The sequence below is a fragment of the Sinocyclocheilus anshuiensis genome, unplaced genomic scaffold (assembly GCF_001515605.1).
Source record: "Sinocyclocheilus anshuiensis isolate Anshui unplaced genomic scaffold, SAMN03320099.WGS_v1.1 scaffold749, whole genome shotgun sequence".
NCBI classification, from domain to species: Eukaryota; Metazoa; Chordata; class Actinopteri; order Cypriniformes; family Cyprinidae; genus Sinocyclocheilus; species Sinocyclocheilus anshuiensis.
The window spans coordinates 119,976-147,420 of NW_015536489.1; the positions used below are offsets into that span (position 1 = coordinate 119,976).

General features: G+C 39.7%; 1 protein-coding gene and 1 long non-coding RNA gene across 3 annotated transcripts in view; both read right to left on the reverse strand.

The window, feature by feature from the left end:
* The window catches only part of ldlrad3 (low density lipoprotein receptor class A domain containing 3), a 124,049-nt gene that overhangs the window by 92,100 nt on the left and 4,504 nt on the right, over positions 1-27,445 (reverse strand). The gene's annotated exons all lie outside the window — the stretch shown is intronic.
* On the reverse strand, positions 8,517-9,209 carry LOC107685039 (uncharacterized). The gene is made up of 3 exons (XR_001633920.1): positions 9,133-9,209; positions 8,795-8,866; positions 8,517-8,664 (listed from the first exon to the last, which is right to left on the reverse strand). It is a non-coding gene; the product is annotated as an uncharacterized LOC107685039 (long non-coding RNA).

Sequence of the window (27,445 nt, forward strand, 5' to 3'; positions counted from 1 at the left end):
AAAGTTAAATTACCATTGGATAACTGTGGCATAACATATTCACCAGCTTTTTGGAGTCTTAATTCCAAACCAGATTTAGATTAGATTTAGATTTAGCCTAATGTGTGGTTCAGTCCAGACATTCTGTCTCCATTTAGTGAGAGTATTTGTTAAAAATCGCATTAATCAGACTTCCCCAGTCTGTGGCAAAACCTAGAAGCAACACTCATCCACTGCTCTCTCAGGGTGTGGCATCTCCCTGATGCATGCTCTGAAACTTACTCTCTGCTCCAGCAGAATACGGATATAAGCATAACACTTTCAGGATTAACATAGGATAACAGCGGAATAAAGATAACACTTTCATTATTAAAAAAAAATAGAGTATTTATGAATAAACATCATATCATCAGAAGAAATTATTGAAAACTCTTTATTTTTCGAAAAAATGCAGGGTTACCTGCTAACATCCAGGCAACCTAACTGTACATCATTAGAAAAGTCTAAGGTTTTGTTATTATTTTATTATAATTATATGTATTATTATTATTATTATTATTATACTATTATGATTTTAAAAATTAATTAATAACTGATCAAACACGAAGACAATAAAAACATGGCTCTGAGAATATATGGTTTATCAGTGTTTTTCAAGTAATCTCGGGTACACAAAGTCTATTTATAATGCCGTGCTAATCGACATAGCCTTATTATTACAGTCTAGAACAACTGTCTGCCTCATTCTGTGATGAGAAACAACATCAGATCAAACATGGACTTATATTGTGGAGTAAAAACATGTTATTAAATGTTATCTTTTGTTGGACAACAAATATATAAATGCTTCTCATTACAAGTTTGGGAAGATGTTCAGCGTGTGTTGCTTTTTCAAATGCACGTTATATATGACAGCACTTGCAGAGATCAAGCAGCATTTATTACTGACACTGTGCATATATTTATTAAATTAAATATCATGATTTTGGTTTTATTTCAATTAATCGTGCAGCCCTACAAAAAGCCCTTTTGACAAGTTAATTAAAAGTTTTATGTGCAGTGCCCACTCCCATCAAAAGCATGTCGTATTCATTAAATTAATTTTTGAATTAGTTTTTTTTCTTTCATTATTGGACATAGCATATGACAAAATGCACTCTCTCGCCTACAAAATTTAAGTTGCAAAAAATTACTTACAACATGATTGAACAACTGAATCGAGAGTTGACTTGAAGACAGACTTGTGAAAAACACAAGTCATTTTGGTATGCCTTTCTCGAATATGGTCTCTCTTTACCACCGCACATGACATCAACAAACACCACGTTTCTGTCCATTCCTCATCCATTCATTTATTCCCTATCAATATATGCTGCAGCAGCAAATATCACAACAATTCATCTCTAAACACATCAAGCCAGCATTATTCTCTACATTACTCTACATATTATGACACTGCTGTTCTACACATGATCAACAATAACATTATCGCCAAACCTTACCTTGTGATAATCTTTGTGTCATTAAATTTGGCAAAACAATCAATTTATCCAAAGGGAAGCTGCGGTGTTGCACAGCTGTCAGAGGCTTGCTTGCTGTCAATTTGAAGAAGTACATGTTGCCATGTCCTTTTCATGTATTTTAAATATTAACAACCACATCTGGCCAACTTGTAATAACTTGTATCTGGCCTGTAATGCACGGACACTTCCACACTTCCATACATATTTACATTTACGTTACATTTAGTTATTTAGCAGACACTTTTATCCAAAGTGACTTATTTTATCACCTCATCACAAATGACACACAGACGGGAATGCTGTTCTTTTTGTTGTTTACTGTAATGTTTGTCTATAGATGCAGCTACAACTAAACAAATGTCTCAGAGTTATTTATGTATCTATGTAAAGGGTGGAGCAGAGCTTCCTCAATGCAAAAAGCGCACAGTGTGCACAGCCAGCTCCCTCATGCGTGTCATTAGCTGTAATAAAAGGACATGGCAAGTATCTAAAAACAAAAATAGACAATCTTACAAACAATGTTTCACATGCACAATCAAACAAACAGCTTCCTGAAGACAAAGAAGCTGGGGATTCCATTACGTAGTGTAACCCTGTTGAAATATGTTCTTTAGTATAAGATATACAAGTTTGAATAAATAATTTCATAGTTTACTAAATAGAGTTTAAGGTTAAAAAAGTTAAGATTCATTGACCAGCAAAGAAGTTATGATTTTGCTCAATGAGAGAAATGCCTATGGAGTACTGTTCATTTACTGTATACAGCATTTAAAATGTTAAATATTTGTTGGGTAATAATATATGTGAAAATGCTTAAAAGATGCCTGTGAGAATAGGAAGAAAGAGTTACACAAATGTTTTGTGAATTTATTTTATTTCTGAAAGTTTTGTGTATGAGCCAATCACAGGAGAGGTCAAGAAAAAAGAGGAAGAGAGAGGACGTGAGGAGGAACGGGGGGGAGTGAGTTTTTGCGGAAAGGAAAAGACGGTTACTGTTAATGTAATGCCCCAGAAAATGAAAGTGTTCAATACGGACTCTTATACAAGACGTTAATGGTGATAGTTCTGTTTGTCTGAGTGATAAACTCATCACAGTACGACAGATGTAAGTTTAAGTTAGCCGCTGATTTAGTGGCTAGTGTTTGCATGGACTTTGCTGACAAGCTAGCGGCCAGTGACCTTGATTAGTTAAGCCTGTGTGGAAATATGAGACGACGATGCTCAAAGACCTTCCCGGAGCCGGACAGCGTTATCGAGTGTGGACTTTGCTGAGATCGTCAACGATGTGAATCTTCTCATCAACCGTTTTCTCTTCATCGCGAATCCTCCAGTCCTGTCTTCTGCGGCTGACGCCTTTGATCTGGTGCGCGTGAGGTTACATTCACATTGAGTAAAGGTACCACTTGTTTGTTTGGCCTGCGTGGTGAAACAGCCATTGGGTTTAAGGCTACTACGTACCCAAGCTACATTCAGGCCTGCATCATTTGAACATTTGAAGGGTATTTCACGTTAAGCTAGGTTTTTGCCGGCTATTTTATTTTCTTGGGCCCTTATGTGTTAAATGTGAATTTAAATGCATTTGTGATGAGAAAAGTGAGTTTGACCAGACATATTTAATTTCTGACCTTCCTCTTCTAAGTAAATCTGGTATACTCTTTGTAAAACCTTTGTGGTTACTGACTCTTTTGATATCTTAAGTTAATTAAGAAAAGAGAGAAAATTTTGGGTTAAACGTGAAAGTGTTTATAGGGCTAGGGACAAAGACTATACACAGGGACCACCTTCTTCCGATTGGACAGCTGGTGAGAATGCCACGCACTGACCAGGATGCTGATCCGCCTATAAAACCTAAGACCAGAGCAGACACTAGTAAGAGAAGTCGAAGGGACTCAAGACAAGAGACTCAAGAGTTACAGGAATTTTCTGATTCATCCTCTGACAGGGAGTATTATGTCCCTCACTGTGTCACTCGGAGAGAGCCTGTCCCAAGGGTGCGAAATACTGCCAGGCCAGTAGTTGAAGTAGAAGATGACCCTGAAACAGAACATGAAAATGACCCTGCAGCTGAACATGTTCATGAAATTGATTCAGACCCAGAAGAGGTTGATCACAACTGTGAACCGGAACCTGAGGATGAGGAGTGTGAGCCAGAAGTAGCTCCGGAAGAGACAAGTGAAGCTGGATCGGAGTCTGAAGAAGAGGTATCCGAGGTCCAGGAGGATAGAAGGCAGCCCAGCTCTGAGCCTAGACCTAAGAGAACTGTCAAGCCAGCTATTAGACTTACCTATGATGAGCCTGGTAGATCCAGAGATGAGCCTTTGACCATAGTACACAGAGGGATAGTCATTAAAATAGGAAAACACTATACACATTAGTTATTATGCCCTTAGGACTCCTTTGTTAGTTTATTAGTGTCTGATGAGGACACACAGACATTTAAAAGGGGGAGGGTGTAACCCTGTTGAAATATGTTCTTTAGTATAAGATATACAAGTTTGAATAAATAATTTCATAGTTTACTAAATAGAGTTTAAGGTGCGTTTCATCACATAATTCACTGTCTGGCCCATGCGCCTGTCCTGGCATTTGCCAATCCACAACATCCATACATCCTGCATGTGGATGCCAGCTTGAAGGGTCTTGGTGCTGTTCTTTACCAAGAACATCCTGAAGGCCTGAGACCAGTTGCCTTTGCAAGCAGAAAAGTCAGCTCTGCTGAGAGAAATTACCCCATACATCAGCTGGAATTTTTGTCACTCAAGTGGGCAGTAGTCGACAAATTCCACGACTATTTGTATGGGGCAAGATTCACTGTACGTACTGACAACAACCCGCTTACGTACGTGCTGACCACAGCTAAGCTCAATGCGGTGGGGCATCGGTGGCTAGCTGCCTTATCGACGTACGAGTTTGATGTGCAGTATCGCCCAGGCCGCCAGAACATTGATGCCGACAGGTTGTCAAGGAACATGCCAGAGGAGGATGACAAGGGCTGGGTGACTATACCTCAGTCTGGTGTGAAAACCATCTGCCAGAGAATCTGCATCTCAGAGTCTGCACGCAGTACGCTAGTCTGTGTTGCTCACCTTGGAGCATCTCCCCACTGTGTCCCTGACCTGTATGCATTTCCCACACACATGGAGTTAAAGTCCCTGGAACTTATGTCCAAACTGAGTCTCAGGAAGGCTCAGGAAGCCGAGTTAGCTTTCAGTCCATAGAGATCGGCGACCGAGTACTGCTCCGGAATCTAGGCCTGAGAGGCAAGCACAAACTGAAAAGCAAGTGGAGTCCTGATCCGTATGTTGTCGTTGGAAATATGCCAAACCTTCCTGTGTTTAAGATCAAACGGGAGGATGGAAGTCTAGGGACAAAGACTATACACAGGGACCACCTTCTTCCGATTGGACAGCGAGGAGGCGAGGAGGAACGGGGGGGAGTGAGTTTTTGCGGAAAGGAAAAGACGGTTACTGTTAATGTAATGCACCAGAAAATGAAAGTGTTCAATACGGACTCTTATACAAGACGTTAATGGTGATAGTTATGTTTGTCTGAGTGATAAACTCATCACAGTACGACAGATGTAAGCTTAAGTTAGCCGCTAATTTAGTGGCTAGTGTTTGCATGGACTTTGCTGACAAGCTAGCGGCCAGCGACCTTGATTAGTTAAGCCTGTGTGGAAATATGAGACAACGATGATCAAAGACCTTCCCGGAGCCGGATAGCGTTATCGAGTGTGGACTTTGCTGAGATCGTCAACGATGTGAATCTTCTCTTCAACCGTTTTCTCTTCATCGCGAATCCTCCAGTCCTGTCTTCTGCGGCTGACGCCTTTGATCTGGTGCGCGTGAGGTTACATTCACATTGAGTAAAGGTACCACTTGTTTGTTTGGCCTGCGTGGTGAAACAGCCATTGGGTTTAAGGCTACTACATACCCAAGCTACATTCAGGCTTGCATCATTTGAACATTTGAAGGGTATTTCACGTTAAGCTAGGTTTTTGCCGGCTATTTTATTTTCTTGGGCCCTTATGTGTTAAATGTGAATTTAAATGCATTTGTGATGAGAAAAGTGAGTTTGACCAGACATATTTAATTTCTGACCTTCCTCTTCTAAGTAAATCTGGTATACTCTTTGTAAAACCTTTGTGGTTACTGACTCTTTTGATATCTTAAGTTAATTAAGAAAAGAGAGAACATTTTGGGTTAAACGTGAAAGTGTTTATAGGAGAAAAGTAATTACCTTTTAATTAAAAGACCTGTAATTTCCTGTTATAGTGTAAATATTACTGCTTAAATAGTGATTTAAAGAGGGAAAAGTATTTCATTTAATAAGCTAGTAATTGCACACACACAAGGCAAACACAGATAAGTTATTAGAGAAATCTCACTTATTTGATTGGATAGATATTTAAAGAACTCAGTATAGCCACCTCTCCTTATAGTTTAGCACGCTAGAGAGGCGCTACACGTAGGAACCCTTTTATGGTCTCGATGACACACCACAGTCCATTATATGACTGTTGTCAGCCAGTGAAATTGGCATCTTTTCACACACGTTTCAGACACTGGCCACGCTGGATGTGTTTCCACAGCTCAACACAGCTCAAAATACACAGCACATCTTGGTTTCTTGTGGTGACCTCCATTCTGAATAGTATAAATCACCCTCCAAAAGGGCACTTTGAAGAGTAATCAAGTCCATCAATTCCTTACAGGAGTCCATAAGAAACTCTGTGTGTTGATAGTCCAATGTGTCAACCTGTGTATATACAATCCAATGTGCAATAATCCAAAGTGCAAGTGTGAATAGGTAGTCCTGGAATGGCAAGTGTTCAAAACAAGGTACTTCACAATCCAGGCAGTGGTTTACATTGACCTGAGTCCCGTTTGGTTTTTCAAGCCCCAAACTTAGGCCATACTGCTCCTTTTATCCTAAAAGAGGCTACTTCCTGTCATGTGATTGGTCACATGGCAGGTAGAGTCTCAGTTTTTAAAGACAAACACACCATTTTAAGAGGAGTTCAAATGGACAGGGAAACATGCAAAACCATTTAAAACTCTGACACACAAAATGTACAATTACACGCAGAGCGGTTGAAACATGTCCCATATGTGGCAGTGTCACAAATTAGAGTAAATACAAACAGCGTATTGAACAGCAACTTCAGTAACAACAAGCCCCATAGTATATGAAAAGGCATGAAGGTATTATATATTTATTTGGACTACAAAACCAACAATCCACTGCTAAATGATGACGCCATATTGCCTGATGTCCTCACCCAGTTTTTGCCCGCTACGATACTCAAAAGGAGTAAGTTGCTCCATTTATTAAGACACCGGGTGGAGAGTCAGTTCCGGTTCTTTAACATCACCAGGGGATGGCCGCTTTTAAGAAAGTCAAAGCAAGTAAGGCAGGACCAGAGAGAGTGGCGGGCAGGGTACACAAAGTATGTGCTGATTAGTCAGTAGAAGCACCAGCTTTACAACAGTCATGGAAACACCGCATGCTAGGCCTATAGTAACACTCGTTTCAGCTTTTGAGGGAAAAGGCCAAATTTTGACTGAAAACACATAATTTTAGAGTGAAGAAGAGTACCTTTATAATCCGAAAAGTCCTTTTAGGAAAAACCTGATACAATGAACAATGCTATGTTATGAGGTTGTGCGCTGCGTTCATACAATCAATGACACTGACACAGAAAATATGTACTTTAATCCAGGGTTTAGGAATGTGCAGTGTGAAACGGCAGTTTATGAATACCCAGGATTAACTTTTAACCCTAGGTAAATTATATTAGCGTGAAACTTGAAGCAAGGTAACCCAGGATTCCGTTTACCCAAGGTTTGGAATGACCAAGATTTCAAGTATGAAAAGCCCTAAGTCTGCTTCTCCTCAGGAAGCTGCAACAGGCACAATTCCTACAGAAACTGCTTCTGAATTTCTATAGAAGCACCAATGAAACCATCCTAACAAACTGTGCCACATGCTACCGAATAGAAAGACCTACTGCAGCCTTGCATTCTCAGACTTGTAATCTCAGTCACCTGCACTTTATTTGCCAGTGACGTCACTTACACTCGACACAAATAAATGTAAAAAATATTGTCAACGGGGCCAATAAGCTGGAATGGCAAAATTATTTAAAGTACTTTAGTACTGTTATGAGACTGAAATGTTTTATGATATTTTGTTGCTGCTTGTGTCTGTATTGTGGGATTATAATAAAAGTTATATTTCAGCATTCATAAACACTAAAATGAGATGAAGTCTATAATACTAATATTGCCCAGGAGAGTGAGCCATAGGACAACAACCCCAGTTTAAAATCTGTGTAAATGGCTCAATAGATTGACTTGTGGTAAAGAAAAAAAGCAAAGCCATTCATTATAGTTTCATAGTTTGATAAAGCATAATTTAATCACTTTTCAAAGAAATCTGTGATCTCCACAATACATACAGATGATTGTTACATTATTTTTTATACATCCTAATGATACTGAAATCATTTGTCAAGTTAGTGAACATTGCTGTCCAATTAAAACAAAGAGACAACATTGTTTGACAATATATTACCTTATGACAATATTGTTATATTATTTTAATATAATGCATAGATTAATACTTTGATGAAGAGACACTTTTTTCATTTTATACTTGAAAAGAGACATGGTCATTGTATCACTGTATCATTTACATGAGCCGTTGGTACATGGAACCTTATAATCGCCCCTGGCTACATTTTTCTAGTTTCTTTTTCAACTTTTTACAATGCGACGATTTACAACTATTAACAATTTGTATTACTGAACAAATAAAATAATGGCAAACGATAGACATACCAATAATACAACATAAAAAGTAACAATAAAGCAAAACATATTTTCATCGTTTAACAATAAAAATAAAATCCCAAAATCAAGACTGACCATTTTTTAATCGTATTTTAAATATACAGTAGAAAACTGCAAGTCATTACGTCAACAAGTTCAAGGAGCATATGCATGTCCTGCATCTGAGTAAAAGCAAAGCTGGAGGGTTCCAGAGCATCATTTCTCTCCTCTGGAAATTCAGCCTTCAATAATTTGTGCATTGCCTTGGTCTTTTTCCTCCACACACAGCATTTTGGCGCATTTTGACTGTTCCACACACCACTTGCTGCCTGTAAAATAATTAACATGTTAAACACACAAGGACACGGAAGCTACAATTGTAATTAACCAAAACCAATAATGATAACACTGCATGAATGTAAAAAAAACAAAAAAAAACAAAAACAAATGAACTATTACCTTGTTGCTACTCCTCTAAGGACACGTACCTCTTGTGGTGATTGAAGCAGTGCATTTTCCAGTGCAGTATGTCTATTATCATCAAGGAGTTGGTAAATCAATATAACTTTGAATTATTGCATATCGGTGAGTACGTAGATTCATAACTAAATGATCCAGGTGTTAAAAGGTTAAAAAAAATTGTTATTAAAAACATTTTTTATTAAAATCACTGCACTGTAAAAAATGATCGTGATTTTAACGGTAAAAGACTGTAAAAATGCCACAGTAAAAACCTGTTAAATGATTAACAGTAAGTTTCCTTACTATATACGGTGAATAACTGTAATAGATCTAACCTTTGTTTTCGAGAAAGTAGCCTCAGAGTCAACACTCATAGACTGTGTCTGAAATCACACCCTAAACCCTCATTCACTATTCCCTACATGAGTTTACTAATACAGTCCACCTGACAGAGAGAATGTAAACTAATGAGTGAATTCAGCCAATGATGAACAGCTGCTGTTAACAAGCAGAATCACTGAAGAAAAGAGCAAGAAATGAAACTACAACTAACTTCAGCCACAGCCTTAAATGAAATCAACTGAAATAAAACAGCAGAGGAGGATTACACAACTCCACAAACAGCATTAACAGCTTCACTCATTACTAACCAGACTCACTTTATTTCTGTCATATATCTACAAAAATTCTTTGAGAATTAACCGAGGTTTATATTGTATTGAAAATGTTTTGTTTGGTCTCACCATTTGGCGATCAGTGGTTGCTTTAGTTGGGCTCTTGACCCTTGACTCTTTAATGTTAGTTTGTGTGTATGTAAAGCATATTTGTTATGACAAGAAGAGCAGAGAGAAATTGTAATGAAGTGTTTTGGTAACTATTAATGATGAGAACTCGTCTCATGATCTGATTCACTGGGTTGATTAACTTTTTTTTGTTTATGGTGCTAATATGGCTCTATAAGATATGTTGACAAACTATTAAGAAATTTAAAAACATTTTATGCACAAAACCTTTAGAGCTACAGCACCGTTTAGACACACAGACATAGTTCAAAGCTTGTATTTGTGTATATTGTGCTTAGGAATGTTTCACAATGATTGCGGTAGTATCAGTGGTGCAATTCAAGAGTATTAGTTATATGTGACACACTTAATAAGAGATTAAACATTAGGTGAGATCAGTGAATCAGACTAGTTCATGATGGTCTTGACATCACAAACACCAGTTTCATCAGATCATAGATTCTTTTGGCTTTTCTTGCTATACAAACTGTGTTAAATAAGCAGCTAATTTAAGCAACCAAAGAAAAAACTATTTTAGAAAAGTCAAGGTTCAAGAGCACAACTAAAGCCATTATGGTGACTTCAAATGAAAGTACAACACCTAAAATCTCAATAAGAGCTTTTGTACACAAATAACAGAAATAAAGTCACACTGGTTAGTAATAAGAAGCTGGTGATGCTGTTTGTGGAGCTGTTTAATCCTCCTCTGCTGAGATCTCGATCAATTTAATGTTTTATTTTCAGTTGATTTCATCTTTGGCTTTGGCTGTAAGTTGTGTTTCTCTGCTCTTGTTTCTCTTTCCTTCAGTGATTCTGCTTGTTAACAGGTGTTCAAGCTAACTAAATCAATCAAAGAAAAACTATTTTTTAAGAAGTCAAGGTTCAAGAGCCCAACTAAAGCAAACACCGATCGCCATTATGGTGACTTCAAATGAAAGTACAACACCTAACATCTCAATAAGAGCTTTTGTACACATATGACAGAAATAAAGTCACACTGGTTAGTAATAAGAAGCTGGTGATGCTGTTTGTGGAGCTGTTTAATCCTCCTCTGCTGAGATCTTGATAAATTTAATGTGTTTTATTTTCAGTTGATTTCATCTTTGGCTTTGGCTGTAAGTTGTGTTTCTCTGCTCTTGTTTCTTTTTCCTTCAGTGATTCTGCTTGTTAACAGGTGTTCAACACTAATGCTCAATCCTCACTTAATTATCTCATTAACGTCATCACCACTTCAGTGTCACTTCAACACTCTGTAGTGTGGACACATATAAGTGCTCTTTAAAACTGAGGATTTTGCTGTGGGATTAAAGGGGTTAAATGTGTGAGATGAAGAAAAACACACTGTGAAATATATTTTTAATAAATGTTAATTTAATTTACGGAAGCAAACTGTAAAAAACTGTTGATTACTGGCAACCACAGCTGCTGGTATTTCACCGTAAAATCAAGAAAAGAAAACAGCAAAATACTGTAAAACCTAACAGTCATCTTCCTGTTGTGTTTTGTTGGTCACCATTGTACTGGAGTGCAGAGCCTGTGTTTAAGTAAAGGACGGACAGAGAAACACTGATATTATGCTGCGTGTTGTTTTATTTAAAGGCAGTAACTGTGTAGTTACTGATGCAGTGTGAATCGCTTCAATTATTTCAATCAGACATGAATGTGTGCTGCTGTTATCTGCAAAAGATTTGATTTGAATTAATGCTTTTAATGACTTTGCATAAATCAGTAGGTTTTTCTTCATGGACTTAAACAAAATAGTTCTTAAGACCAATTTGCTTGCGTTAGTTAAACGTTATAAATATTAGTTTATAAACAAATGCCAATTAGTCAATTTAAGTGCAGTCGGTTTCTGCAAATAAAATTAGTTAACTCAAAGGTTTGCTTATTAACATTGTATCAGTTAATGAAATAGTTTTTTTCACTGTAAATTTAAACAGTTCTGTAAAACCTAAAATGTTGCTACCGTATTTTTCACGGTAAAGTGCTGGCAACCACAGCTGCTGGTATTTTACTGTAAATTTAACGAACTTTTTTTACAGTACGGACTATAAAATAATCAACAAGATTTTCCGGTGTATATCCAAACACCTATTTTAAACCAATGACTTCACTGAGACAACGTTTGGTCGTTCCAAAGATCCGGATTCCCAAACACCAAAGAAGTAATGTTGTATATACTGTTAAGTGTAGTGAGGAGTCTGAAGATTTATACATAGGAGAAACAAAACTGCCACTTTATCGACACATGGCTCAGCATAGATGTGCAAATTCTTCTGGGCAGGATTCAGCAGTTTTCTTGCATCTACAGCAAAAGAAACGATTTCACAATCATGAGGTGAGAATTCTGGATAGAGGTGGTTTGAAAAAGGGTGTAAAAGAAGCGATTCATGTAAAGGTGGAGCTTTCCTCTTTGAATAGGGAAGGGGTTTGAGATAGGGATGCACAATATATCGGCCACCATATCGGTATCGGCTGATAAATGTTAATTTTTACTGTTAGAAAGAAAATTTGTCCGATATCTTAAAGCATTATTTCCTTCAGAGAAACTTTAGATGTGCACTGTTCGCCATGATGGTTTTGAAATGCTTGAAATGTGATTGGAATCACTTCAAAAAGGACAATACACTTTAGGGATGTCAAAATGGTTGAAAAACTAAATTAGAATTTTGTACTTAAATATTATCAAAATTCTAATTATATTCAAATTTAAAATGCATAATTTCAGTTCCAAAGTTAAACTTGAATTAATTTTACATGGCTTTCTAAACATGCGGCTCTTTTGTGCGAGATGCGAGTGCAACGGTGATAGATGTCCTTCTAGAAAATGTACGAAATATACTTTCTGTGTGAATGGCTTGGTTTCAGTTTTGATGTAAACAAGATCTTCTCCGCAATGATGTTTTCTTTTTCCGCAATATTTTTTATGAACAACGCAGCAGCGCCACATCTAGTGGCTTCAACTGGACAGGATAACAAATACATTATAATGCAACGACACTTACATCGTCATCGCATCTCGTGCGCCACTGATAAGGCTGCCTCCTTAACGCACACATAAAATTCGAATGCAATTTTGTTGCATTCGAATGTGGATTTTTATTTTAAATTCGACGAATATACGAAATTCAAACATTTTTTTGACAGCCCTAATACACTGAAGTGCAACACAAGTCTGTCATTAAGGCTACATAAAATTATAATGTGAACATTACATGTTGTGAAATCTTTGTGCGCCTGTGTTTTGTGTGCGCGTTGAGCGTGTCCACAACGGAGCTACACCTCCATGACAGTTAAGTTCACTTTGTGCATTTACAGCCTTTTGTGCAATTGTACGTTGTAATATTGTGTTTATTTTATGTATATCTGATTTATATATATATATATATATATATATATATATAATGCATTTGGTTAAGTTAATAAAGCACTTCAGTTTATCGGTGATCATCTTTAGCTTAGCGCACGTAGCTCAAACAGCAGCGCACAACATTAATAACTATGATTGGGAATGTTGTGTATATAAAATTCTAATAAGAACATTATAATAAAATGTTGTGAATTCTTTTGGTTTAGTTGCCGTGTTGCAGCGCGTTGTTACGGGAAGAGCGCATCCACAACAGGAGTTATACATTCTGACTATAGCACACAATAACTTTGTAATTTTGTACATAAGTTGTTATATTATGTTTATATTGCATAAATATCTGATAAATCTCATATATGATGCATTTCCTTGAGTTAAATAAGCTGCCAGCAAAGCACTTCAACTTCAGCGCGCGCAGCTTGAACAGCAATCCACAACTTTAACAACTAGGCCTACCTGCAAACAAACCTTTACAGGCCCACTTAGGGCTGCCAGTGCAGGGCCCCTGAGAATTTGCTCATTGGCAAAACGTTGGCCCCTTAGCATTGGCCCTGCATGGGCAGCCCTCACTTAGCCTCCAGGAAGCCTTAGCGCTGTTTAATTGAAAATAATAAAGTTCGAAGTCACCATTATAGAGGAAAGCGCTTGCTTTAGTTGGGCTCTTGACCCTTGACTTTTTAACTTCAATGATTCTTTGACTGCTCTATGTGCTTCTGAAGCACATTTGTTATAGCATTCAGTCATCACGTAGTGGCCTGATTTCACCCAGAGTTTTATCTATAAGGACATTATTTAGATTTAGCTATTTCACATTATAGTAGCCCTAAAATGTAACTGTATGAAATTTTGTCCTGCTTCAATATTTTAAACATTTATAAGTCTTTCTGCAGAAATTACTTGGATGGGATCATGTAGACTCACACAGATATCAAGATTCAGCGTATGAACCTCAACAATGGTGTCAGTCAACAAACTATTCAGATCAACTCAGAACATCAGAAAATTGAAGTTGATTGTCACCATTGTTGAGGTTCATACGCTGAATCTTGATATCTATGGGAGTCTACATGTTCCAGTCCAAATAATTTCTGCATAACACAATGACTAAAACATCAAAAAGTAACCATCACCATCTGATCAGTTTGTGTTCTCACAACTTTCACTATAACAAATGTGCTTCAGAAACTCACAGTTAGGGCAGTCAAAGAAACACTAAAGTTAAGAAGTCAAGGGTCAAGAGCCCAACTAAAGCAAGCGCTTACCTCCATAATGGTGACTTCAAACTTTATTATTTTCAATAAAACAGCGCTAAGGCTTCCTGGAGGCTAAGTGAGGGCTGCCCGTGCAGGGCCAGTGCTAAGGGGCCAACATTTTGCCAATGAGCAAATTCTCAGGGTCCCCGCGCTGGCAGCCCGTAAAGGGCCAGTGCAGGCTTGTTTGCAGGGCTATAACTGGGACTGTCATATACATAACATTATAAAGAGTATATTACCGTAGTAAAAAGTTGTGAATTCTTTGGGTTTATTTGCCGTGTTTCAGTGCAATGTTACGGGAAGAGCCATGAGTGCATTCCACGAGTAACACATCTGACTTGTGCATAACGCATATTTTTGTGCATATATAAATTGTAATATTATGTTTATGTTCTAAAAATATCTGATTCTCATATAACCTAATTAACCCGCTAACAAACCGCTTCAGTTTACCAGTGTTCATTCAGATCTTCAGCTAAAGCACATGCTACTCAAACAGCAATGCTGCTATTTGAAACAGTGGTATTAATTTGTTACTTTTTCAAAATCATTGATGCATTATTAATAATAACCACTAGAGCCCGACCGATATATCTTTTAGCCGATATTATCGGCCGATATGAGCCTGTCGCCGATATATCGGTATCGGCAAATACGCCACCTATGTGAAATTTTTTTTTACAGAACATATAACGCAGATAAAATGCTTGAAATGGTGTAATTACTTAGTTTGTCCAGCAGAGTGCGCTCCATTGTTTGCTACTGGCGACCTGGATGAAATGCTTTAAAGCTTAAGTCTATGGAAAACCATTGAAACTTTGAACGGCCATATCTCCGTAATGGCGCGGCGGATCTCGAGGCCCTCTTTCGAATGAGACCACCCCCGCGTCGGGTTCGGGAGTTTCTGGGCGGTTAAATTCACGGTCCGGCGCCGACCGATCTAGCGATCCCGGGGGGCTTCCGATGCACGGAGGGTGGCGTTCGAGAGGGCTCCTCGAGCTGAAGGGATCCCCCGAATTTGGTGGAGATCCGCCGGCGCGTTCGCGAGATTTGAGGACTTGAGGGCCCGAATTATCGAATCGAAAATTTGAAGGGGGCCAAGGGTGTGGGGGCCGTCTGGATCTCTTTCTGGGGGGACCTATAAAATTAGAACTTAAATTGAAATCTAAAATCTATAAAAGGTTAACATTAGTGTTGTCTGTCAATCAATTAAAAAAAAAAAAATCACACATTTTTCTGTAATTAATCATGATTAATCGCATATTTATATTGTCATAATCAATTTATATTGAAACAACATATAGTATTTTTAAAATGTTTTTAATGGTATCTTTTTACTAAGTAACCTATTATTAATGAAGTATTGATACCAATACTGCTACTGGTGTCTCTATTAAATGCATTTTCCCTCAATTTTCCCTATTAATTATAGCCATTCAGCATTACAGTATAATAGAAATCCATTACTTTTAACATTTAATAGGCTCTGAAATATTAAGTGATTTTAAAACAATCTTCACATAAACTATAAATTGTATATGCATAAACTATACAGATTAATCTTTATTCAAGCTACAAAAGTTAATCGGCGACTAGAGCAGTCAAGTGATTTCTCTTTTTCTTTTGTTTTTTGATTTACATCAATGACAGACTTCAGCAGGTTTTACTTTAAAAGCAGCGCTATCTCTTTAAAACCTGATGCACATGATGCGGATCTGACACATATCCTATTTTCTCCGAACTATTTACGGACATTTAAGACTTTATAACTCATTTAAAACTACGTTTATGAGGTAACTCGCCAAAACCGCATATTTAGACACAATTGTGTGTGTTTTCGTCCATTGAAGCGCTACTGGTGCGCTGTCTAAAGCGCCTCAGCGTATGTGTAACAGTTACAGCCGAACGTAGCCTACTACACTGCACCGTTTAGGTGGTGTAACCCCAGGTATGTGTCGCCACATTCTCGGGTTATGAAGAATAAAGAAGGGAAAAGTTAATCTTCCGAAATGAAGCAGAACCGTGTCTAGGGACAAGCTGGCCATCACACTGCTCTGACCTTTTCAGTCCGTTTGTATCCTATTATTCGATTCACTCTTGTCGCTTATGACAGAACAGCTGATCACGATGATCTTGTCTTCGGAAAATATTATTTTATTCGCTTACGTCAGAAACAGCGAATCTCTTTAAAAACTGGCTGTTGTTCTCAGTACATTGCATTGTTATATTTCGTAAAAGTTTTACCCGCCAACTGGCGACTGACACTGCTACACATACTCGCCAACGCAGATTTTTACTCGCATTTGGCAGTTGGCGAGTGTTAATTTTAGGCCCTGCATGTAAGTAATGATGTCCAATGACTTGTTTGCATTATTTATGCATTATTTTATTTATTTGTAAGGCTTTTTTAATGAGAAAATTGGGTAATAGGAGAGTAAAATTATTTTTAAAACATAAACTTGTAATGTGGGGTTTGGGTTTTGTTTCTTGTTTAGGTTTTCTGGTCTTTTATTTTGATATTTTGCCTTGTTTCATGTTCCTGTCATGTGTTCCTTGCCCCTCATGTGATCATGTCATGTGCTTCCCTTGTCTGTGTGTTATGTTTTGATTGGTTCTTTGGTTCATGTGTCATGTTCTCATTGGTTGTCTTAGTCATGTGTCCTGTCTCTCATTGGTTGGTTCTTGTCATGTGACCTGCATTGTTTGATACAAATAGCCCTCATGTTGCCTTTAGGTGCGTTCGACTTAACGCAGCGCAGTGCAGCTTGATCAAATTCTGACTTGAAGCAGTGCATGCCGGTTAGAAATTTTGTCCGACTTGAGATGGCGCAGACACCATATGACTGTCACGTGTGGCATCAAAGCACCGCGAGAGCGTTTCGAGAGCAGCCAGCTGACTCAGCCGCCGCAGTTTCTCCAGAGCGACTGCAGAAGCGCTGATGATGACACAGCTGTTTTACGATTGGCCAGATTCACCGCATGACAACAATCACGCGTTTCGGGTTTATTCTAACTTTTTCAATTCCAATAATGGCCACAAATCTGTGTTTTTAGAACAGTAAAAGCTTTTCTACTGTAGTCACACTATTACATTGAGTCATGTTTATCATAGAACACTGATAAAAGCATATATACTCCTACTTTATAAGTATTTAAATAGTATATGATTATGTTGAACTTTATTTTTGAAAAGATGGTGCTGTATTAAGCAGTAAATAAAAAGTGTTTCTGTATATTGCATTTTATTCACTTCATCTGTGAAAAAGTATGCAAACACCGCGTGAGTGTCACTAATGGGAGCAGAAAGTGTCCGGCTTGACGTATCCATTTTCAACTCCGCCCCCGACTGCAAGCAGCTACTCTCGTCGACCGCCGTCTGTATCCGTGGTTCAAGTCGAATGCACCTTTTGTCTCTCGTCGAGTATTATTCCTGTAACCTCTGTTGGTGAGTTCTTGTTCCCTTTCGATACTTCACTCGTACTGCGTCGCCTTTTTCTCAGAGGACTGAAGCCTTTACAATCATGCAGTGTAACTGCACAGACAACGATCTTCGCTGATCTACGGAACTTGAAGTGCTCACCGTTGACACGCCTCGCTGCGGACAGAAGCTGCCTTTTCCTCTGCACTGCTCTGCTGTTCACGCCTGCTCTACAGCCGCCTTCAGCGTTCAGCGCAGACATCAGCTCGTCCCCTGCCATCATCCGTCAAGTCTAAAAAGCAAATTTGCGTTACTAAAAGAGCAGCGGTGTTGTTTCAAATGCCGCGCCGTCATTGCAGCTCGTGCAGGATTGCACTGCACGCTGACGACGGCCACTCAGAGTGCGTTTCCTGTTTGGGCAAGCCCCACGCAGAAGCCGCTCTGACTGAGATGGAGTGTTCACACTGCGTGAACATGAGTCTCGCCTCTCTGCGCGCTCGGATCGCTTTCTTTTCAGAGAGCAACTCCGCCCCTCACGCCCTCCCAATTTCTTCCTCCCAGGGACCTGTGAGGAAAAAACAGCGGGGCAAGGGTACTGAGCGCTCGGCTACAAGCGAGCTCACGTCGGCCCAGATTCTGCGTGCCTCGCCCTCGCCGAGCAGAGAGGGTTCTCCCGTCCTCTTTGAACACTCAGACCAGCGTCCCTCGGTTGATGCGAGCAACATGGTCTCGTTCGGTGTTATGGAGGACGAACTATTAGATGACAGCATGTCTCTAAGAGCGTCAGACGCGGAGGAGATGTCGGGCTCTACTATCGACCCTGCCCCTTTGCCATCTGCTGATCCCAGCGATGCCAAGCAAGGGATGGACGCCGAACTTTTCCGTGTCCTCTCTAAAGCGGTCGAAGAGCTGGGATTGTAGTGGTCTACGCCGGAGGAGCCCACTCGTAGCCGTCTGGACGAATGGCTCCTTCCGGGGCGCCGCCAGGCCCCTCGTCAACGAGCCTCCCCGTTTTTCCCGGAAGTCCATGACAAGCTCACGAAATCGTGGCGTGCTCCCTACTCGGCTCGCCTTCGCACATCCTCTTCTTCTGCGCTCTCCTCAGTGGATGGTGCTGAGGGAAGGGGCTACGAAAAACTACCTCCTCTCGATGAGTCAGTGGCTGCACACCTCTGCCCATCCACTGCCATTGGATGGAAAGCGAAGGTCTGCATTCGTGTCAGGGTGAGCCAGGTCTGTGTAACAGCTCTGGCCCCTTGGAAAGACCCACAGTGGTTCAAGCAGGGCGTGACTATGGGCTTGATTCACAGAAGGAAGGTTGTCTCAACAGATGCAACCAACACGGGTTGGGGAGCTCTGTGCGAAGGCAGACCGACCTTCGGCACCTGGTCAGATACAGAGGGCTGGCTACACATTAACCGCCTTGAGATGATGGCAGTATGTCGAGCCCTTCAGACCTTCTTAGCGGACCTGAAGGGACACCACGGTCTAGTCCGCTCAGACAGCATGACGGTGGTGTCCTATAAAAATCAACAGGGCGGGCTCACCTCAAAACGCCTTTTCGAGATGGTAAAATGCCTCTTGGAATGGGCACATCTCAACCTGCGTTCATTGAGGGCAGCACATATGCTATCTCGGAGCAACGTCCCCTCAGAGGAGTGGATGCTTCACCCACAGACGGTTCAGAGAATCTGGCAGATCTTTGGCAGGGCAGAGGTCGACCTCTTTGCCTCAAAAGACAACTCTCATTGCCCAACTTATTTTTCAAAGAGCAAGGACGCATTGGCCCACAATTGGCCCAACCTCCTCCTGTATGCTTTCCCCCCGATCTTTCTGAACCCACAGGTAATCGGACGAGTCAGGGAGCACAGACACAGAGTCCTTCTGGTGGCCCCGCACTGGAGGAACCAGCATTGGATTTCAGAGCTGTCTCAGCTGCTGACAGCAGCCCCGTGGCCCATTCCCCTGAGGCAGGACCTTCTCTCTCCGGCGAACAGGACGATTTGGCACCCCCAGCCCGAGCTGTGGGCTCTCGATGGGAATCAGTAGATCTCCCTGAGAGCGTCCTGAACACTATCTCACAGGCTAGATCCCCGTCTACGAGATGCCTCTATGCCCTTAAGTGGTCGGTCTTTTCCACCTGGTGCACAACCCATGGTGAAGACTAGGGATGCAGCGATTAACCGGTTTCACGATTAACCGCGCTTTAAAACGTCACGGTTAATTAATTGTAAAGGTTCCGCTAAACCGAGTGTTTCTGTTACACGGAACAGAACTGTAGCAGCTTGCGCAAAACGAAAAAAGTTACACTAGCGGTGCACCAGCTTAAAATGACGTGCTTATCAGAGGCACGGAGGCTACTACATGCATTAGATGAACTGACAGAGGGACCAAACAGCGAAGCTTTATTTCCACCAGAGAAATGCTTGTCGATAGTGTGGGACCATTTTGGGTACACCAAGAATGACCAGGGTGTCATTTAAATATTGCTGTAAAAAACTGCTGCTAAAGAGCGAATACATAAGGGATAATGCACGGCTTGCTGTACATTGAACGATTTTAATGCACGATGTGAAGGCAAGAACCACGCGAAGCTACAGCTCGTTAGCTCCGCATTCCGCTTCAGATCAGAAAGAGATGAAATAGTGCGGTAAGATCACATTTATTTGAATTAATTAATTATAACATTTAACTACTTGAATTAATTATTCGAGAGAGAGAGAGAGAGAGAGAGGACAGTTGCCTGTGTGAATTAGCCTACCTGCGTCTGTGCGTCTCTCCAGTAGGCTATTTAATCTATTTTATTATTTTAAGTCACGGGGCAGCATTCTCAAGAAGTTTGTGTCCTCCTGAAAGTATGTACACGTGCGCAGCGCGTTCTCCGATCTCACAAACCAAAATAATAGGCATGATTTTCTCAGGACACATGTAAAATCATATGAATTATTATAAAGATTATTAAAATGAATACGTATGGATGACAGTTGATTACAATATTTCAGTTTATTTCCATCATTAGTAACAGTTTCCCCTGTGGGACAAATAAAGTTAATATTAGTCGTATATTAATAATAGGCTACTTCATTAACATTATTTACTATCCCTGTTGTAGTATTATTCATAAGTAAAAACCAACAATATTTTTTTTCACCATGTTTCCAAATTCTCTACCCCAGGTCCAAAAGAAATGTAAAGAACATTAAATACTTTTGCGATCTATTTCCATTTGTTATTTTCAAAAGAGAAATACTGTCATGGATGTTTACAGAGCAGAGGTCACCTTTTTTAAATTCCAATGGGAGAGATGGACTTTTGTTTGTCTTTTTTATTATTATTTTTTGCTGTATTGTTGGTTACTGTGTTATTTCTGTTTCAAAAGCCAGCAATAAATAACACTTTAATATCTAAAGAGTGTTCATGTGATTTTATACATTAGTAATGTTGGGAAATGAGTAAATGCATAATAATCGTCATAATAGTAAAACCGTGATTATTCCTCAGACAATAATCGTACCAGCAAAATCTATAATCGTTGCATCCCTAGTGAAGACCCAGTTTCATGTGACATATCGGTGATATTGTCCTACCTTCAAGAGCTGTTGGACAAGGGCCGCTCCCCTTCCACGCTCAAGGTCTATGTGGCAGCTATAGCAGCTTCCCATGCTCCTATAGCCGGACAGTCTTTGGGCCGGAACAACTTAGTTGTCCGTTTTCTGAGAGGATCCAGGAGGCTCAATCCGCCCCGGTCCCCCATGGTCCCTGCGTGGGACCTGCCCACGGTCTTGAGAGCCCTCAAGGGCTCCCCCTTTGAGCCACTACAGTCTGCAGATTTGAAAACCGTCGTTGAAAACCGCTCTGCTACTGGCGTTAGCATCGGTTAAACGAGTAGGTGACTTGCAGGCTCTCTCAATAAGTCCTGCCTGTCTTGAGTTTGGGCCTAACGACTCCAAAGTCGTCCTAAAACCAAGACATGGGTACATTCCTAAGGTGCTCTACACCCCGTTTAGAGCCCAGGTTATTACTCTCTCTGCGCTTCCTCCTTCTGAGGACGACCAGGAGCTTAACTTTCTCTGCCCAGTTAGGGCGCTAAAAATAAAAAAAAATGTAAAAATGTATGTTCCGCCCTGTTCAGGCGGACGGAACAACTCTTTGTATGCTTTGGTGACCGCACCAAAGAGTCCCCAGTCACAAAGCAGAGGATTTCTCGATGGTTAGTTGACGCTATCACGCTAGCATACTCCTCCCTGGGTCTCCAGAGCCCCATAGGAGTCAGAGCCCATTCCAATCGGGGTGTAGCCTCGTCCTTGGCGTGGTCTAGCGGTGTGTCCATAGCAGATATTTGTGCGGCGGCCGGCAGGGCCTCGCCGTCCACTTTCACCAGGTACTATAACTTGGAAGTTCCGGCCTTGCAGGCTCAGATTCTATCTGCTTAAATGGATACGTGCCTGCTTAAGGCGGTCTATTTCTTCAGGCATTGCCTGTTTTTTCAGGTATGCTCTTGGCCCTTTCAGTAGTGCTGAGGCTGTACAAAACCATTGGAACGATTATCCAAGGCCGGGCTGACCTCAGTGAGTTCAGCATCTTGCCTCCTGCAGGGCTCACCCTGTGCATAATTGGTCCCTCTGAGCCTTTTATGCTCAAGGCCAGTTCATGTTAGTCATTCCTCTTTCATGACACGGCAGGATTGTATTGGTTCCCCATAAACGTCTAGCGACACAGTATGAGTGAAATATCGAAAGGGAACGTACTCGGTTACTTACGTAACCTCGGTTTCCTGAGATACGGGAACGAGTACTGCATTCCTTGCCGTGCCATGACGCTGCACGACTCCGTGTCGTCGCTTCAGTCGAATTTACCTGAAATCCTATGGCAAAATGCCCGCTTATATAGCCAGATGGCCCCGCTTATTCTTGCGGGCTTCGTCGTTTTTTATTTACTGCACGAACCAATGGCCGTGCAGTTACACTGCATGATTGTAAAGGCTTCAGTCCTCGGAGAAAAATGAGTTTTTCCCCATAAGCGTCTAGCGACGCAGTACTCGTTCCCGTATCTCAGGGAACAGAGGTTACGCAAGTAACTGAGTACATTTTTGTTTACTCCAAGTCTGTTCATGTCATGCCAAGTCAAGTCTGTTTCAAGTCAAGTCTGTTTCAAGTCAAGCCTGTTTGGATTATGTTTTTGTCTTTGTTATAAATAAACTGCACTTGGGTTCTTGAACTCGCCTTCAGTGGACTCCCTGTTACAACACTGTTCAAACTAGACTGCTTATGTTGAAGTGTATGGGGCGTGGCTTTTAACGATTAGACCATTTTTTGTAATCAGGCTCTCAAAAATTTTATAAAAATTTGGATTTAGATTTATCGGCCAATAAATTGGTTATCGGCTTTCAAATATAAAGAATTATCGGTTATCGTATCGGCCAAAATGTTCATATCGGATCATCCCTAGTTTAAGACATCATCTGTCCCACACCTTTAATGCTGTGTTGGAAACAATGCCACAACACTGCATGGAGCGATCGGGGTGCTCCACCCGGAGAGGAGGAGGGGCACCACCATGAGCAGTAACACCATCTACTCTGGCATATATTATACATTGAACCTAGTAGTCACGTGACCTCCATATGTCTGCTGATCATGTGACTTTTGTGGATGCAGTTGCCAGAGTTACTTCCTGTTTTACAACTGATGAAGGGTTTGGATAGACACCGAAACGACTTGATTATTTTATAGGCCAGTGATTTTAATAAAAACTAAATTTTTTGAATATCAGTGATTAAAAGTCTAAACACAGCATATATTTATATACTGACAAAAAATATTATACATACAGCAATGATTCTTGAACTCCTCTGAAAATAATACTAAATTGGACATGAGCCGAGGGTGGTGTCACAGGCAGTGGAGAATGCAGTTGATGATTGCAAGTGACGTCACTGGCAGAGGAAGCACAGGTGACTGAGATTGCAAGTCTGAGAATGCAAGGCTGCAGACCCTATTGCATGGAGCTCACAGAACTTGATAACCATGCCAGCAGACTGAGAAAGCAAGCACACAACATAATCAGAGACACTACTCACCCTGTCCACTCCATCTTTGAAACTTTGCCATCTGGAAAACGGTTCAGGACAACAAAATCGCCAAATAACCGACTAAGGAACAGCTTCTATGCTACAGCTGTGACCTCTACTACATTGTTACACAAAATTGTGAGCTTTATATTAAGTGAGTACTTTATATTAAGGGCTATTAAATAACTTGCAAAATATACTTAACATGTATAGTTTAAAGCAGCTTGCCCAGTCAGGTGCTCTGACAGATGCATGATGGAGTGCAACAAAATAAGAGTGCAACAATTCTGACTAAAATAAAATTTTTTTTATATTTATATAAATAAAAAAAATTATATTTAAATGTAAATATAACGAGTCGTTAGTAATTCGAATCCCACTTCCGCATAATGTGCACCTATGCTCTACGTTGACCGGCCGCAAACAGCTTGACCCTTCAAATACATCATTCTACTGACGACTGCTTATCTAATCTCGGGGAGTTCAACGCAGGATTCACAAAACTCTTGCTGTTGAAAGATGGATCAGTATCCTGTTTATTTGGACCAGCTGCTCCACTGAATCACAACCTGTAAGTATGATAAATAATAGATGTTTATATTTTCTATAGAGCGTACAAAATACAGAACTATTGAAATAGGGGTATCGTTTCCGAAATGCGCTGTACGCCGTAGACCAATCACAACAGACTAGGCCATCTGACCAATCAGAGCAGAGCAGGCTCACGGAAAGGAGGGGTTTTGAGAGACTGAATCTTTGAACTGCTTCTAACGAATCGTTTGAGAATCGCTGGAAAATGAGGTGATATTAAATGCATATTTTGAGAAAACGAAAGCGTTTTTTGACCTTGCATGCATGTAATCCTATTGTAGGAGACTCCCAAAACAATATTAGGAACCGTAAAAATGGCATAATAGGGGCACTTTAAAGGCAGTAACTCTGGAGTTGCTGATGCAGTGATAGTTCTTTGTGCTTGTGTGCTTGTTGTTAACTGCAAAAAAATTTAAGTTTCACAGAGAATGTTTCACAATGATAATCCAAACAATACCTGTAAAGTATAAAAAAATGTTTTTATATGTTTAAAAAAAAACATTTAAGAAAAAATAGGATGTTGTACCTTAATTTTACAGTTTTTGTTTGGCAGCTGCTTCTGCCAGTCACTGACCATTTAAAAAAAAATAAAAATAAGTTTTTTAACCATTATTTCCAATAATGGTAAACGTTTGGCACTCTGTGCTGCCAAGCATTTCACTGTTTTTTTTACGTTTAATTTTTTTTTACAGTGCAGGTCCACCAGGCAGCTTCTTGGAGAAGTTAGATGTGCTGCTCTCAACCTCCCATAAGGATGGTAACTCTTGCATGCTCTTTAAAACATTTCCCTCCCTCCTTTGTCCTCCCCCTCCTTCATCAACTCTAACAGCTGACGACTTTGCCACATTCTTTATTAATAAAATTACAACAATCAGTGCACAATTCTCCACACCACAAACTGACAAACACATCTTACCAGCAAACATACACTCATTCACATCCTTCTCTCCACTCTCTGAGGCAGAATTCTCTAAACTCATCCTTTCCAATCATTCTACTACTTGTCCACTTGATCCTATCGCATCTCATCTCCTTCAAGCCTTCAGTTGTTTCTGCACTCACTCACATCATTAACACATTCATTCACACTGGTGTTTTTTCCCTCTGCATTTAAACAGGCTTGGATAACCCCACTACTTAATAAACCCACTCTTAAACCAGCACTTTTAGAGAACTACAGACCAGTATCCCTTCTTCCTTTCATTGCAAGAACACTTGAACGAGTTGTGTTAAACCAAGTCTATGCCTTTCTCCCACAGGACAACCTCCTGGACAGCATACAATCAAGACTGCCCTGCTCTCAGCTGTTGAAGCCGTAAGACTGACAAGAGCGGTTTCCAAATCTTCAATACTCATTTTACTGGATCTGTCTGCTGCTTTTGACACCGTTAAGCCCACGGTTTAATTCCAAATTTTTCCTAGACATGAAAATATCCAAATGTTGTGTCATTAGTAACCCTTTGAAATAATCAAGAATTATTTGTAAAAAAAATTGGGGAAAAGTGTGTGAAAAATTTTGTTTTGTGGTTGGTCACAATTCCGGTGGGAAAATGTGTATACTGAATTAACATATTTCTGCAGTCATCAAAAATTTTAGATATCTCAGCCCAGCTCTGTTTCATCACATTCAGGGTTACTATTATGCATAAAACTCTTATACAACACTGATAGGAATACTGATATAAAATACAAAAAAATACAACCATCAACGTATTTCAAAATTGTTACTTTATTGTAACATGTATCATCAAATTTTTATATTAGTGCTACCAGTATTACAACATCAATATTGTAACGTATTTGTAACATTTGAATATTTAATTGAGCGTAACCTTAATACACTGTATTATCCCACCAGTGACTATTGTTGCTATCAACATGTTTACTCATTCTGTGACAACACTCAACAAAACTGAATAATTAGGAATTCATATATTAATGCTAGACACCTTAAAGATAACAAGTACCAAAAATCGTACATACTTTAACATACTTTACTAGCCTTTTGGTGCTTTGATGCAGCCATCATCTTCTTATGGTGCAAACAGGAATGAACTGCTCTGTTCACAACTCGAGCTCTTGTTCTATCCAGGCTGGACAATTGCACTGCTCTCTTGGCAGGTCTTCCAGCTAGTTCTATCAAACCTCTACAATTAATCCAGAATGCGGCTGCAAGATTAGTCTTTAACAAGCCAAAAAGAAAGCACATCACACCTCTGTTCATCATTTTGCACTGGCTACCAATAGCTGCTCGCATAAAATTCAAGGCATTAATGTTTGCCTACAAAACCACCACTGGCTCTGCACCCCTTCACCTTAATTCACTACTTCAGACTTATGTGCCTCTAGAAGCTTGCGTTCTTCAAGTGAATGGTGCATAATAATGCCATCCCAAAGAGGCACAAAATCACTTTCACATACTTTTACATGAACTGTTCCCTCCTGGTGGAATGACCTGCCATCAATCCAAGCAGCTGAGTCTTTAGCCTTCAAGAAACAGCTAAAGCCACATTTCTTACATCTACACTTGACCCTCTAACACTAGCACTCTCTGTTCTATTTCTATTCTATCCACTTGTTTTCTTTTTACTTATAAAAAAACTTGACAATCTAACACTCTCTATTCTATTTCTATTCTAACTATTTTCTTTTAATTTACTGTTTTCTTTTTATTTATAAAAAAAAAAATCTTGAACCTCTAACACTAGTGCTCTCTATTCTGTTTTGTTTCTACTTGCTTTCTTTTAATTTATTAAAAAACTGACCCTCTAACAACACTAGCGTTATTTATTCTATTTACTTTTCTTTTTATAAAAAAAAAAAAAAAACCCTGCTACGTTGGTCGCTTTGGATAGAAGTGTACATGTAAATGTAATATAGTATATAATCAAAATAACCTAATACAATTAGTCTTTTGTTTTTATTTTAATTTCTAGATAAGTGAATGTAGCTTTTTGTTTTTAGATTGTAATGTTAGAATGTAATGTGATTTAAACCTTTTTGAACATAATATATAGCATAGCCTACATGTTTACATTCACTTTATTTATTTTCAAAGTCTTTAATATGAACATTGGACAACACTGATCAAGAAATGGACTAAACATTTTAAACAAATACAGATTAAAAAAAAATCCAAATAGAAAAACATAGATTATAGACTGTAT